The 17035-nt window shown below is 36.3% G+C and overlaps 1 pseudogene; it reads right to left on the bottom strand.

The window, feature by feature from the left end:
• Nucleotides 1-16811, bottom strand: part of LOC110344637 (signal peptidase complex subunit 2 pseudogene) — a 38313-nt pseudogene extending 21502 nt beyond the window's left edge.
• Between the last annotated feature and the right edge of the window lie 224 nt (nucleotides 16812-17035).

The raw sequence follows: 17035 nt of genomic DNA, 5'->3' as shown, positions 1-17035 counted from the left end.
TCAACAGTATAAGCCTTGACATGAATAGATCAATTAGAAAATCACCTTAAAAACACATGTTGAAAATACTGTCAAAATGAGTAAATGATTCTGAAAAAGTCAATGTATGAAAATATAGAAGAGAAATGTCCGATACGTTCTTAATCATTTAGAGAAAATTGACTTTTAAATGAATCCTTTAGATGATATATATGTTACTTGCCAGGAAAGGATTTAAAAACATTTTAGTTATACTGAGAAGCTTCTAGAACAGTTTTTTCATATTTTATCTCCATATACACCTTTCCCATGCCCTATATTCTAACACAAGACCCTGTACAGTTTATGTCTTCATACTTCTTATCATGGAATACTGTTTTCCATTCCATTCCATTCCACTGAGCACTCTCACATTCACTTCTCAAATAATAGTAACACTTTCACAATTTCTCCATATTTTTGATGCTTCTTGTCTTGATCAAATTACTTTCATATATATATACTTAGCAATAAAAGCGCTTTTAAAATACCATGATTTAATGTATTTTCATTCTGGAAAATTACTTATTGTGGTTTTGTTTTCTATATATAGTGTCAGGATGTAGTTCTATGCAATCCTTCTCTTCTGTGGGGAAAGGAAAGAACAGCTTTATTGCTTTAATCACTTAGAAATGCCTGTGCAAGTTAAAAGAGAAGAAAACCACTTTACCATTTTAAAAATTGAAACTTCCACAAAGTCAAAATACAAAGAAAAGATTATCATAGCCTTGGGTATGGATAATTGGTCTTATCTGATAAATCAGCATCATTAGTTTGAAGTGAAAAGAACTCAGAACGGTGTAGAGATTTTTTAATTAAGTCTTTTAATTATTCTTAAAAGGATAGAAAATGAAAGGTTATATCTTCTTTCATATTACCTAGGAATGAGATTGTTATCAGTACTCCAAACTAAGCAGAATAAAATCTGTTCATTAATTTCTTGGGCACTGACCAGAAAAAGGTTGCTTGTGTAGGCAGCAGTGCAATTGATAGCAGTTACTTTTTTTGCTGAGTCAGTTTCCACATTTTAGTGAGGAATTCTGATAACAATTGTCTCTAAAAGGAAACTTCATATTGGTTTAGGATTACCATTATTTTTACAAAGCAGTCTGAAGTGGTTGATGAGATCCTAATTCACCTAGCTAAGTTTAATCAGCATATTAAATGGACACTCTGCTAAAACTTACTGTTCATAAAATCTTGCATGACAGCACAATTTAAAGAGATGTGAGGGTTTTTTTTAAACTAAAGCAAAAAGTCATGTATACAGGAGAATTTATTAAGTATCTCAAGAAAACTGACATGTAACAATCTCATAAATATGTAATAAAATTGTCTCTAAGAGGTCAGAGAAATAATAAGAAGATTGTTTTTCATTATATCTTGTAAAATGAAAATATTGGTGCCAGGAGAATATGCTGTTAATGCCCATAAAGCCAATGTAATATTTTCTCAGCCTCCTACACATGTGTTGAGGTCATGGCATTGAGCATGTTAATGTAATGCAGACCAAAGAGATGTAAGTGGGTGAGCCTGGCCCACAAAATAAATCCTGTGAAATTATTTAGCCATCTCTTCACCTGCTATAGCAAGCTTAGAGGCTATGTACCTCTGTTGATAAAACTGGAAGACAGAGAGATACTCCTGGCCCCTATAAGACTTGGTTTTGAATTAAAAGTACATATTGAGGGTGCTTCCAGCACTCTGGAGGCTAAAGCAGGAGGGGTGCCATGAGTTCGAGGGAGCTTGGGCTATATACTGAGTCCAAGGCTCACCTGAACTACGTAATAAGAGCCTGTCTCATACGAAATAAATAAATAAACAAACACATTCATTAGCTGGGTTTGGTGGCACACACCTGTAATCCTAGCACTCAGGAGGCTGAGACAGGAATTCATGGGCAGCCTGGGCTAGATAGTGAGTTCAAGGCCAGCCTGAACTAAATAGCAAGACCTTTTGTCAAAAAGTCAACCCCCTGCAAAAGCATAAATTTATTATGTTAAGACACTGAGATGTCAGACATATTTATTAGCATAGTTCATCCAATTTAATCCAGTTAAATCTATGTTTTATTGTTTTTAAAATTTAGATTAAGTTAGGGAATCTATCCTCATCTTTAGAGGAAAAAGAGAGTCAGGAAGGGTGGCTCATGCTTTAATCCTAACTATTTGAGAGGCTAGGGCAGGAGGATGGCTAGTTTGAGGTCAGCCTTGACAACAAAGCTCAAACAGAAAGAAAGAAATTAATCCTACAGGTGGATTGGGCAGTTTTTCCATTCCTGGGACAAAATACCAAATACTCACAACTTAAAGGGGGAGAGGTTTAATCTGGGTCACGGTTTCATAGGTTTTAGTCCATGGTCACTTGGTTCCAAAGCAGCAACAACATGGCAGAAGGGCATGATGAAGTCACACCAGGAAGTAGAGGACAAGAGAACAGCACCAATGAGAGCTATGCCCTTCAAACACTCACCACCAATGGTTCACCTCTTTTAGTTATGTCCCACCTCCTCACAGCACATTCAGCTATGAATGAATAGTTTAATCCATTGCTGAGTGTACAACACTCTCATAATCCAAACAAAAGACAATTAAGATTAATTGTCAAAATAAGGATTAGCCTAAGGTTTCTAATGAAATTAACTGATAATTTAAGGCATTACCCGTCACTTCAAGTTTGTTATTCACTATATAAGCCTAAAAATTACAATCTTTGCAAAAGTATTTGAAAAATATACCATTTTCAAAAAACTTCAGGTTCAAACGTCAATCATCAAACATTTCATTGAAACACATGTCATAGCACCAGAGTAGTGTGGAACACCAATGACTTCACTTGTGATACACACTGTTCTTCACTATCCCCTTCCTGGACTTCATGCTTCATAGGTTAAGTACTGTTTCATTTCATCATAACTCAGCCTGTCATATTATGTAAATTGGAAATTAAGAAAGTTTGGCTAACAGCAAGACCTAGACAAATACAATGCTTTATTTGGTTAGGTGAGGAAAAAGTGAAGTTTGGGAACATCTTTTACACTTGATTTACTTATCAATAAATATGTACATGAAATTAGGGTTCCTCCCCAACATACCATCATAAATACCGGAAGTCAAATTTCAGATAATGGGTGCATGCACATATATCTCATGATAAAAGTTAAAATATTTCAGAATTCCTCAACAATATATTCAAAGTATAATATGACTGATGAATATAATTTCCTGTGACCACCATCAGCTCCACAGCCCTGAGGCTTGCAGCCTCCTGTGCATCTTTTTGGACCCTACCTGACCCCGAGCCATCTCTCCCGTGTGCTGCACACACTGTGGCCACTATGGACCTCAGTCTCAACCTTTGGCGTCCTCTTTCCCAATGGCTCGGGACTTCAGGCTTTCGCTTTCACCTTGGCTTCTCCATGGCTTTCACTGCAGCTTCAGACTCTGCCCACTGAAGGTTTTTAGTTTCTGCAGTGCCTTCAGGTCTCCAGAACTGTCCAGGATTAATAACTTATTGTAACCAGACTATGTTTGTGCAGCCTGCTCAGCCCATTCTTCCCAAGATAAAAATGACGAGCAGGGAATAGGATGAAGCCCCATAGTCTTTGCTAGGACTAAGCCTTTAGCACTGTGCCCACAGCCCTGATGCAAAGCTTCCTCCACTGACTGGGGCGGGGTGGAGGGGGATCGCTTATATAGAGGAGGAACAGCTCCGCAAGCTCAGTGGACCTGCTTGAGGGCTTGTGGGATAGTCGCAGAGGGTGGAGTGGTTGGCAGGGCAGAGCCACCTAGAGACATCACAGGTGGAGCCACGAGGGATAGGTCCGCATTTCAAGCCTGTCGCAGCCAGGACTTGTATCATTTAGGGCTGTTATAAAGATTCCAGGACACTTTAGGTGTCATGGTGAGAGTTTACAAAAGAGGGCCTCTGCTTCCATGGAATCGGAGGGGCCAAATACTGTGCTGCTGTGCTTCTTGAGATAACTCCAGGAAAAACTGTTGTGTTGATTGTGGCCCATTGGGGTTTAAGGGACTCTGGTGAGTACCAGTAGCAGCCCCTGGTGTCTCTCCAGGCTTTGTCGCTAGGTATGATTTTCAGCTGCTACTCAGAAAGTAGCATCTGTGAGCCTAGACCACAGGAAAGGCATGGCATCCACCAGTTAGGTCGCACTCCTTTATGGCTGTATGGGGAAAAAGAAGAGAAACCTCTTTTCTTTCTAATACCTTAGCAAACAACAGCAAAATATAGAAATTTTCAGATATTTATAAAATTTCCACCAAAATTAATCATATCTTGCATAATAAAAGCAACTATTGCAAATTTATAACAATTCGAATCATGTACAGGTAACAAAAATCCTCACAGATTATTGGCTAAATCCTAGGCCTGGCACTGACAAATTATGGGGGCCCATATCTAGTCATCTGCCTATTTGTGTCATAAAGTTAAGTTGGGACACATAGAAACTCATTTGTTTACATAACCCATATAGATTATTTGGCATTACCTACAAAATAACTGTTGAATAGTTGCAATTCTGGTCATATGATCTGCAAGCCTGAAAATATCTGCCTCGTTACAAAAAAAAAATGCTAAAAATGATCTACAGCTACTCATCTCAGGTCATTCGTTAATGTTAAAAAGCTCTCAAGAAGTAGTAAACAGTGTCCTCACATGTGCAGAATGGAGTAAATCTTAAATTGATTGGCCAGTTTAAAACTATAATTACTGTAGCAACAGCTTTTCAGAATTTATTTTGTAACTTCTAGTGAAATCCATTCATTAGAAAACAGCTACCAACTTGTATTTTTGTTCAATATAAACTAACCAGCATGTACATATGGCACATTTTTTCCACTAATGAATTCGAAAATAAAATACTTGCAATTCCACTGGATATTCTTTAAATTCTAGTATTTCATGCCTTAAAATAAATAGCTTCTTAATATCAAAGAGTTGACTAAATTTCCGCATTTGTCTGATTGGCTCCTGAGTTTACATTCTTCAATGAGTCATTTCTTTCCTTGTTAAGTATTTTAAAAAGAATTTGTGTTTGGGGATGGTGTCTGTGCCTGTGTGTGAAAATCTGAAGAGAATATTTTAAATGACCTTTCTTCTTGTAAAAAAGAAAAATAAATATTCATATGTATTAAGGGAATAAATAGAATATAAAGATGAAACTAGGCAATTAAAAGTAGTAATGCCAAATATTTTTCTTCATATTTTTATTGTTACCACATTAATATGTTTATGGGTAGTGGAATAAAAAGTCATTTTAAAAAGTGATGTTCATATACAATAATTGAAAAAGATAGACCAAAAAAATGAAGGTCTCTAACCTTTTAAAAAATCTTTTCATCCTTAATATCATTGTACCCATTTTAGTACTGGGGATTGAACTCGGGACCTTATGCTTGTGAGGCAGAATTCTACCCATTTTAATTTTTGTTTTAGCTAGAAACCCTTGGACTATGCAAGCTAGAAACCTCAGCTACCTAAGATGTCTCCCAATTCATAGTTCCCCACATCTCACCCATCCTTGATCTTGCCTCCTTTATTTTATCTGTATTTTTTCACAGTATTAGTTTTTCCAGCTGCTCCAGTGTGGCTGTGATGCACACCCACACTCACTCTTGTGATTACTGAGATGTGATCTTGCAGCCAGTCTGTACATTTGATTCTCCACCACCACTACCTCTGAAGTGCCTCCATATCAAGTCACACAAATCTCTTCTCTAACACGTGGCAAGAAGTTCCTTTCTTTCCATGATTAAGTTAAACTTTAGTATGTGTTATGGCTTGTGTTTAGATGTCCCCCCAAAGCCTCATGTGAATGAGTTGGGGCTTTTTCAGAGGTGGCTGGATCTAAAGTATGTGATGTTGGAATTGATTCATGTTGTAATGCTAGGCTAAAGCATGCTAGGATTAAGGTGTGAGTGCTACTCTCCCTAAGTAATCTGAATAAAATAAAAGGGCACAAGAATCTACTAAGGTCACTTGCTGCTTTTGCTGTCTTCTGCCACCATGAACTGTTGCCCCTCTGCCATGTGCCACCCTGCCTTGGAGCCAACTGATTATGGACTGATACTTCTACAAACTGTGAGCTAAATAAACCTGTCCTCCTTTAACTTTGTGTGTCAAGTGTTTTGTCTCAAGAATGAGAAAAGTAATAAGACAGTATGTTGTATGAGAAAATCTTCGTGGTGCAATTTTTGCAAGTCTATAGATGCATCACTTACCACATTCCCCACCACCCCATTTCTAATGCTATCTACGTGCAGAATAATTTATAGTTCTCAAAAGCAGAATTGTACTCTATGCTTCTATACATTCACATCTACTGATACATTTAGAGAGAATATACTGAATTTTAATTATTTTTTTAAGAATTTGCTTACAGACCATCAATTCTTAGAAAATATTTCATGAACACCTTATTCAAGCTATTTTCTCTTTATTCCAAGACTGACTAAAGCAGCTTTCTTTTGAGATCTCTCCTGTACTTCCACAAAGCACTGTCCTTTCTCCACTTCTTGCTACTTATCACATCAATCATTGACACAGCTGAGGAGCAGTCTAGCCAGTTTGATGGCAAACAGCAGTGGGAAGAATATTTATTGAGCAATTTCTCTCAGTTACATAGGGAATGAGTATTTTATAAATATGCCTTTTAATCATCATAGCAACTTCATAAAATAAATTTTAAATGATTTATTTTCTCCCAGAAAAATATACAAAGCAATTTTTATCTATATCATATAAATGAAAAAATTAAATCATTAGGGAGATTGGAATTCAAATTCAGGGTTATCTAGATGCAGCCAGTACATTCTTTCATTCTTAAGTATTTTCTCATCGTAAATTGTAACCTTATAGGAGTATTTTGTGTCTTTCTTACTTAATAAATATAAAATATCTATGTTCTTATCCAAGTAAATATATTATTTCCTTCAATAAGTATTTATTCACACATTCAGTAATTGAATATTTATTTTGCCCGTGTAACATACCAGCTGTTCATTCTTAGTATTTTCACCCTTTTCTTTTTTCTGTGTCCTAGTCCCTAATTATATTACACAAATTGGAAATAATATTTCCTATTGTAAAGTGTTAAATTGTTAAGATATTGGTAAAGATTGAAAACCTTGCAAACGTATTTGACACTAAATGAGAAAACTAGAAAGAGAACAAGTAATTTATAGGCACTTAGATTACAGAAAAATTGGGTTTCAAAGATATGGAATTGAATAAGAACATAGTTTTCTTTATATTTCACAAAATTAGCAGCAAATTCATTTATACTCTAGCCTTATGCTTTAATCATACAAAATTATGTTAAATATAATACGTTTTCTTAAAACCTTCAACCTCTGGAGAGTAAAATTAGACAAAATATATATCTGCCTCCTGTAATTTCTAAAATTTTGGAAATTTTTCCCAAATCTTAGCTCAAATTCATTACACAAATCTAAAGCTTGTTGATTTTTCTCCTAGAGAAATGAAGCAAAATTTTTCATTATACTTAAAATCATAGGTGAAGTCTTGTCTTAGATTTCTTTGTTTATTAAAACTAATAAGAATTCCTATAGATTTTTAAAGTAAAAAATGTATTCAACTATTCAATTCAACTTTGACTTAATTCAGATAGAATACCACAAAATTTAAAATAGGGGTTTTATCTGTTTGTTTTAAAATGGTAACATTTATTCATGTTTGTGGGGGGTAATGGTTAAGAAACATTTGCTTGGAATTCACGTAAATATTATTTTATTTATACATTTTGATCGGCAGACCAAACATGGAAAGGGTTATCACAAACTGAAGGAAAATCTAGTCATTTTCATACAAATGTAAAATTACCTCTGAATTTTATTCAATGGTACAAAATAGTGATGATATTATCTAATATTTGTGGAAAATGCTGGCTGTAGAAATGTGGTTTAAATTAGTTTGAAAGATGCAATTAAGCAGATAATCTTTCTGATAAAAAAGACTTTTAATTGTTTAATTTTGGCAACAGTCTAAATAAATATTTAATTCAATAATTTAAGTGAGGTAGGACTGATTTGGTCACTTAATGAAGAATGTTTTAAAATGTTTACATATAAATTTGGAAATTGAACTTGGATCAAAAATGATAATTTATTTACCTTTGTATATGAATTCCAATCAAATATACAGTAAAGTTTCATGAAGTCACAGTGAGTAAAATGGATGAATGTGTCAGGAAAATTACTCCTAATGTGCAAGCCCAGTAAATCCTTCTTCTCAGCATCATTTGAATACAACTTTCAACAAAGAAATAGCTCTACAAAATACAAATAAAAAATAAACTTTTCCCAAGGGAAACCAAAGAATCCCTAAAACTAAAATACACGTAACATACAAAGGTCTGAGAAAAGTAAACAATACCCTTCATAGAGAATATATAGTCAAATACAGCTTTTGAGTATTGTACAGAAACTTTCTTTAACTCTATTCTCTTGGGCATGAGTGTGGCTGCTGTCATTACCTTGAATCACAGGCAGATATGGAAGTAAGCTCTAATTTTTCACAGATTTGATAAATTTGCTGTTCTTTGACTCAGTGCACATACTACCTTAATTTTTAAATTGAAAATATCTGGATTTCTCAGACATAAAGAATGAGAAACTAGAGACATTTATAGCTAAGTGGATGCATATTGAGGCCATACGCTTAAGTGAAATAAATAGGACACACATGTGTAAATACCAAATAGTTTCTCTAGTGTGAGAAACTGAAAGTGAAAATTAGAATTAAAATGATTAAAATGAATAATTGATAATTTGAAATAGGAAGAAAAGGGCCAAAGAGGTAGCGGTGGTGGGAGGGGAAGGGGAAAGGAAATAAGGGAAAGGAAAAATTATGAGAAAAGAAGAAAAGTGGAAACAAAGTCTATGTAAATAGGGAAGGGTGGAGGGGATGAAGGGCACACAGGTAATGGGAAAAAAAATAAGAACCAAGATACATCATGTACAGGTACAAGCCCCAATGATAAATGTAAATGTGTTGTTTACCTAAAATGTACCAATAAAAGAATTTAAGGAAAAAAATAAAATAAAATGAAAATATCTGTAAATTCAAATAGATTCCTATGAAAAATCAAACATTTTGAAATGCTGCTGAAATCCAAAGTAGACCATATTCTGTAGGTTACAGTATTGTCTAAGATCCACACAAAAAAGAAAACAATTATTACTGCAATTATATTTTTAGATTTTTATACTTTTACATAGTACACCATAGCTTCAGAAATAAATTTCAGAGATTTGGCCCAATGCACTTTACCCAAAGAAGAATAGTCAGTTTCCTCAATGATAGATGGGGTTAAATTAACACCCTTAATTTGTTTGGTGTTAGGTGATAAATTTTATATGAGAAAACAAAATACAAATATGACTAGCAGACATTTGCTTTCTTCCTTGGACCAGAATGAAACCAGAACAGTCCTTCAATCTTTCTCTTGATAGTCTATTGTGCTTTGAGTCCAAAAGATGAAGCTGCCTATTAATTCATGTCCTGGAAGCTGATAATAATAGGAAGTCTCATTTCCTTTGAACTCTCTGAAAGTTTTGTGTGGAGGCACAAGCAAGCTCTATTACTCACAATCTTAAAAGGTTATGTCCATTAATTTTGATTGTCAACTTGACTGGATTCAGAGGCTCTTGGGAAGGTGATTGCACTGTGATTGCACTAATCCCATTAATGAGTTTATCCATTGAAGAGTTCATAGCTGAATGGACTATTAAGAGGTGGGGCCCAGTTGGAGGAAGTGGGACATGGGGATGTGGCCTTGAGGATTATAGCTGAGCCCTAACACTTTCCTCTCTGAGCTCTTCACTTGCTTTGTGGCCTCCATGAAGTGAGTAAATCTACTCCACCATGCTTTTCTGCCATAATGCCCCCACCTTGGAGCTAGCCAACCATGGACTCTAATGAAGCAAAATGAAGTTCTTCCTTAAGTTGCAAATGTAAGCTATTTTCTCATACCAATAAATGCTGACCAATATAGACATCCTCTGAGTTTTGTTTGTGGAAAGACTAGATAATTTAGCCTCAGCCCCATTGTGGCTTGTAACAGAGCTCAACCAGCACTTCTCTAAATGAATTTTTTAGTTTTATTTTGTATGCGTGTGATATCCAGGAAACATAGTTTTTATTTTATCATATCTTCTTTGCTTCATCTTTCTAAAATATAATTTCAATTACATTTTTGCTGGTTTATAACTTTAATAGCTTTGGCCTGTGTGTTCTCCATATTAGTTCTGATATGAAATGACCTGCTTCTTTTCTAATTTATCTTTGCATGCCAGTAAAACACAGAATTTCCGAGACCTGCAGAAGATGCCGAATCAGCCTGCTGCAGACAGGCAGGTCTGCACATGCCCACCGAGGTCCCGAGTCATGCAGAAGATGCCAAATCAGCCCGCATCCCAGCAACAATCCACTGGACCCACCACCCCCAGCTCCTCTGCATAGCTACCTGGTTCCACACTACAAAGACACAGAGGACACTGGACCACCAGATGATGGTACTGAGTCCCGCTGCTCCTGGCCGAGAGGTAGGGGCTTCTAAGCCGCCTTCCCACTGCTCCTGGTCCAGAGGAAGGGGCTTCCCAGCCTCCATCCCTCCAACAGCTCCCAGCCCACAGGAAAGGGCTTTTGGGCCACCATCCCTACTTCTGGCCCACGCCCCTGTCACATCTCTCCCAGCTCAGAGGAGGTAATCCATGCAGGCGCCAACAATTCCCCCCTCAGTCAAAATGAGAAAACACATAAATAAGTCTCAAAATCAGACTCCCAGATCACCTACAGCAACTCCAAAGGGAAATGAGATGGAAGACTCTAATACTCAATCACCTGGACCCACTGAACTGGCAAAAAAAAAGGGGATCTGGAAAAAATGAAATCAGAAATAATTTCTCAGATAACAGGAGAAATTGTGCCCCTAGTGCAAGACATGATTAATAAATCTAGAGAGGAGCTCAGGACCATGATGGAATCCCAACATAGGAAACAAATGGAATCCATAAAACAGATGCAAATAGATTTCCAGGACATGAAATACTCCATTGAAAGTATACAGAGCAGAATGAGCAAATGTGAGAACAGAAATTCAGATATAGAAGATATGATTGCAATTAGTGACCAGGAAAAGAAAAATTGCTGCAAAATTATAAGGGAACATGAGAAATCAATCCAGCAGCAGCTAGATGATGCAAAGAAGAATAACATAAGACTGATTAGAGTCAATGAAGAAACAGGAGAGAGTGCAGATGAAATAAAAGATCTCTTCACAGAAATAATGGCAGGAAAATTCCCAAGCAAGGGAAAAGAGCTTGACATACAGATAAGTGAGGCATATAGGAATCCAAATAGCCTTGATCAGAAAAGATCTACACATAGGCATATAATTGTTAAGATTCCAGAAACTCAACAGAAAAACAAAATTCTACAAGCAGTTAGAGAAAAGAAACAAATCACATACAAAGGAAAGCCCATCAGAATCACACCAGACTTCTCAACACAAACCAACAAGGCAAGAAGAGCGTGGTGTGACATATTCCAAGCCCTAAAAGAAAACAGCCTCCAACCCAGACTGATGTACCCTGAAAAACTATCTTTCAAAATGGATGGAGAAACAAGACACTTTCATGACAAAGAGCACCTTAGGAACTTCCTGAATACCAAACCAGCACGCCAAAGAATTTTACACAATAGCCTAGGAACAGACATTGAGGATCACAACCCCAGGAAGCAAAGCAGAATGAACCCATCTGGCATGACAAGAAATTAAAGGTAAAGGTGGAGAACCCAACAAAAAGAAAAAGTCATGACAATGATAAGTCAATACATTTCAGTTATAACCATCAATATTAAGGGTCTCAATTCACCAATCAAAAGAAATAGACTGGCAGAATGGGTCAAGAAGCAAAATCCAACAATATGCTGCATAAAAGAAACACACTTAATTCAAAAGGAAACTCATAGACTGAAAGTTAAAGGGTGGAAAATAATACTCCATGTGACAGGAACCTGAAAAAAAGCAGGAGTAGCTATCCTCTTTGCAGATCAAGTAGATTTCAAACCAACACTGATTAAGATAGACGAAGAAGGACACTACATCCTTGTAAAGGGAAGAATCCAAGAGGAAGAGATGACAATCATAAATATCTATGCACCAAACATTAGTGCACCCAACTATATAAAACAAATACTAACGGACATGAAAAGTCATATATGCACTAATACTATTGTAGTGGGGGACCTCAACATCCCACTGCCACAAATAGATAGATCACCTAGATAAAAAATAAGGAATGAAATACTAGAACTCAATAGAACTCTTGAACAAATGAACTTAACAGATGTTTACAGAGTCTTCCACCCCACAAAATCAGAACACACATTCTTCTCAGCTGCACATGGGTCATTCTCAAAAGTAGAGCACATACACATAGAACATGTTTAAGTAAGTGCAAAGGAACTGAAGTTATCCCCTGTATATTATCAGACCATAGTGCAATGAAATTGGAGACCCATAGCAAAAGAAACAGGAAAAATTTCATAAACATGTGGAAATTGAACAACACACTTCTGAATAACCAATGGGTCACAGAAGAAATTAAAGAAGAAATCAGACAGTTCCTGCAATTAAATAACAATGACAATACAACATATCAGAACATATGAGACACAATGAAAGCAGTCTTATGAGGGAAATTCATAGCAGTGAATACACATATTAGGAAAACAGAAGGACCCAATTAAACAAACTGATGCTGAACCTCAATCTTCTAGAAAAAGAAGAACAGGACAACCCCAGAGCTCATACAAGGGAGGAAATTATAAAGATCAGAGGAGAAATCAATGCAATGGAGACTAAGAGAATGATACAAAAAATCAATGAAGGCATGAGTTGGTTCATCGAAAGAATCAACAAAATTGACAAACCCTTAGGCAACCTTATCAGACAAAGGAAAGAAAAGGCCCAAATCCATGCAATTAGGAATGAAAAGGGTGAAATTACAACAGACCCAGCAGAAATCCAGAGGATCATCAATACCTACTTCCAGAACCTATACACCAATAAGATGGACAACACAGAAGAAATGGACAGATTCCTAGATACATATGAATTACCAAAGTTGAATGAAGAAGACCTAAAAATTCTGAACAACTCAATATCAACCAATGAAATTGAAAACGTAATTAAAACATCAACTAAGAAAAGCCCGGGCCCTGATGGCTTCACTGCTGAATTCTACAAGACATTTAGAGAGGAACTGCTGCCAATACTGTTTAAACTCTTCAATGAAATTGAAAGGGAAGCAATACTCCCAAATTCATTTCTGGAAGCAAACATCACCTTGATCCCCAAAGCAGAGAAAGACCCAACCGAAAAGGAGAACTATAGGCCAATCTCACTAATGAACAGAATTCCAAAAATCCTTAATAAGACAATGGCAAACAAAATCCAGAAGATCATCAAGAAGATCATACACCCTGATCAAGTGGGATTCATCCCAGGAATGCAGGGATGGTTCAATGTACACAAATCAATCAATGTAATACACCATATCAATAGACCCAAGGACAAAAACCATAGGATTATCTCCATAGATGCAGAAAAAGCATTTGACAAAATTCGACATGCATTTATGATATAAACCCTACAAAAAATTGGAATAGATGGGCTTTACCTCAAACTGGTAGAAGCCATCTATGAAAAATCAACAGCCAATATCATACTAAGTTGTCAAAAACTGAAATCCTTCACACTAAAATCAGGAACAAGACAAGGATGTCCACTATCACCACTCTTGTTTATCATAGTTCTGGAAGCAGTAGCCACCGTAATTAGACAAGAGAAAAAAATAAAAGGAATAAAGATAGAAAATGAAGAAGTCAAATTGTCATTATTTGCAGATGACATGATACTCTCTATAGAAGACCCCAAGAACTCCACCAAAAGTCTTCTAGACTTAATAACCAAATTCCGTCAAGTAGCTGGTTATAAGGTCAACACACAAAAGTCAATAGCTTTCCTCTACACAAATGACAGACTCACTGAAAGAGAAATAGGGCAAATAATTCCTTTCAGAATAGTATCCAAAAAACTGAAATACCTAGGAATCAACCTAACCAAAGAAATCAAAGACCTCTTCTCTGACAACTATGGCACTATGAAAAGAGAGATTGAAGATGATATCAGAAAATGGACAGACATCCCCTGCTCCTGGGTAGGAAGGATTAATAGAGTGAAAGTGGTCATACTTCCAAAACTGCTATATAGATTTAATGCAATTCAGGTTGAGATCCCAGCAGTATCCTTCATGGACATTGAGAAAACAATCCAAAAATTCATTTGGAACAAGAAGAGACCCAGAATAGCAAAAGCAATTCTAGGTAACAGAGACATGGCAGGGAGTTTCACAATCCCCAACCTGCAACTGTACTACAAAGCTCCTGTGATAAAAACAGCATGGTACTGGCAAAGAAACAGACCTGAGGACCAGTGGAACAGATTAGAAGATGCAGAAACAATGCCAGACACACTCGACCATCTCATCTTCGACAAAGGAGCCAAACACCCTCACTGGAGGAAAGATAGCCTCTTTAATAAATGGTGCTGGAAAAATTGGACTTCAACTTGGCAAAGATTGGAACTAGACTGATATCTGTCACCATGCACTAAACTAAAATCAAAATGGATTAAAGATCTAAATATTAAAATAGAAACTCTGAACCAGTTGGAACAGTGGTTAGGTAGAACCCTTGAAGACATCGGTATAGGAAAAGATTTTATGAACAAAACCTCAGTTGCCCGTGAACTAGCACAAACCATCAACAAGTGGGATTTCTTCTTACTAAAAGGATTCTGCATAGCAAGAGAAACCACCAGCAGTGTGAAGAGACAATCCACAATGTGGGAAAAATTCTTCACCTTCTCTTCCTCAGAAAAAGGTCTACTATTTCAAATCTATAAAGAATTTAAAATGATCAGACCTCCCAAATTTAAAGACCCAATCCAAAAATGGGCATCTGAAATGAACAGACATTTCTCAGACAAAGAAGTAGAAATAGGAAATAAATACATGAAAAAATGTTCAACATCACTACTCATTCAAGAGATGCAAATGAAAACAAGGCTGAGATTCCACCTCACTCCAGAAAGAATGGCTGCTATCATGAAATCAACCAATAACAAATGCTGGCAGGGCTGTGGGGAAAGAGGAACCATGCTCCACTCCTGGTGGGAGTATAGACTGGTGCAACCACTGTGGAAATCAGTATGGAGCTACCTCGAAGAACTAGGACTGGAAGTTCCATTTGACCCTGCTATTCCACTGCTGGGGATCTTCCCCAAAGAATTAAAAGAATCATACCACAGTGATATATGTGCACCTATGTTCACAGCAGCACAGTTTTTAATAGCTAAAACTTGGAAACAGCCCAGATGCCCATCAACTGGAGACTGGATAAAGAAAATGTGTTTGTTTTATAAGATGGAGTACTACTCAGCCATAAAAAATGAGCAATTAGAGAAATTTATAGCTAAGTAGCTGCATATTGAGGCAATACTCTTAAGTGAAAAAAATAGAACATACATGCATAAATACCAAATAGTTTCTCTAGTGTAAGAGGCTGAGAGTGTAAATATGGACTAAATGTATCATGGGTAATGTGAAGTAGGAAGAAAGGGGGCAAATGGGAAGGAAGTGTGAGGGCTAGGGGAAAGGATAGAAGAGGATGGGATTAATATAAGAAAAATAGGAACAAAATCTTTGTAAATAGGGATGGACTGGTTGAAGGGAGGGCTGGGCAAGGGTGAAAAATAAGAACCAAGAGAGACTATGCAAGGGTGCAAATTTCCAGTGATGAATGTCATTATATTGTATACCTAAAATGTACCAATGATTAAAATGAATAATTGATAATGCAAAATAGGAAGAAAAGTTCCAAATGGGTATGGGTAGTGGGAGGGGCAGGGGAAAGGAAAGAAGGGAAAGGAAAAATGATGAGAAATGGAAAAAAATGGAAATAAAGTCTTTGTAAATAGGGAAGGGTGAAAGGGGTGAAGGGAGGGCTAGGAATGGGGAAAAAATAAGAACCAAGATGCATTATGTAAAGGTACAATTCCCAATGAGAAATGTAATTGTGTTGTATAACTACAATATACCAATAAAATAAGTTAATTAAAAAAAACACAGAATTTCCAATTAAATCTGAATTTTAGCTAAACAGTGAGTAATTTTTTACTATATGTATATTCCAAATGTTGCATCAAACATATTCATAGTTTAAAAATCTTCCTTTTTTGTCAGACATTGAAATTTAACTATACAGCCTGTATTTTTACTGGTAACTCTGGCAACCATATCCAGTGAACTAAAATTCAGAGTCTAAAAATACTAGATTGATAAAGTGTTTTTCTTTATACTCTGAACATGAACTCTAACACATGTAAGCTTTTCACTAATTACAGAAACAACAAGCAAATGCACCAAGTTATCATGAAATATATGTATTAGTTCATGATGGGTGATGCAACCAATTAACACTAACGTGTGGCTTAAAACAATAGAAATTTTGTTACAGTATTGGAGGAAAGTTTGAAATAAGTATTATTGAGGCAACATCAAGGTGTCAGAAGACCACAATCTCTCAGTGGCAGTAGAGGATGATTTCTTACTTCTTTCAGCTTCTGGTGGCTTTTGGGTGTTTTTGGTTTGTGATTGTATCATTCCAATACCTGTTTCTGTGGTCATTTTGACTTATCTACATCTATATGAAGGCTTTCTGTGAATCTGTGAGGACCTAAAATTATGTTTAAGATCCAGCCAGAAAAACCTGGATAATGTCTCCAAGATCCCTAATCACATCAGCAGGCTTTGTCAAATAAGACAGCATTCACAGGACCCAGGGATTAGGATATAGACATATCCAGGATACCTTTACAGTCTTTTCTAAATAAGTAAATGTTGCTTATTGG

This window comes from Heterocephalus glaber, unplaced genomic scaffold, assembly GCF_053883595.1.
Source record: "Heterocephalus glaber isolate CG9 unplaced genomic scaffold, H.glaber_assembly_v1.0 deba00000331, whole genome shotgun sequence".
In the NCBI taxonomy this organism is placed as follows: domain Eukaryota; kingdom Metazoa; phylum Chordata; class Mammalia; order Rodentia; family Bathyergidae; genus Heterocephalus; species Heterocephalus glaber.
The sequence above is the reverse complement of the archived record's forward strand: the minus strand, read 5'-3'. Positions and strand labels throughout refer to the sequence as shown.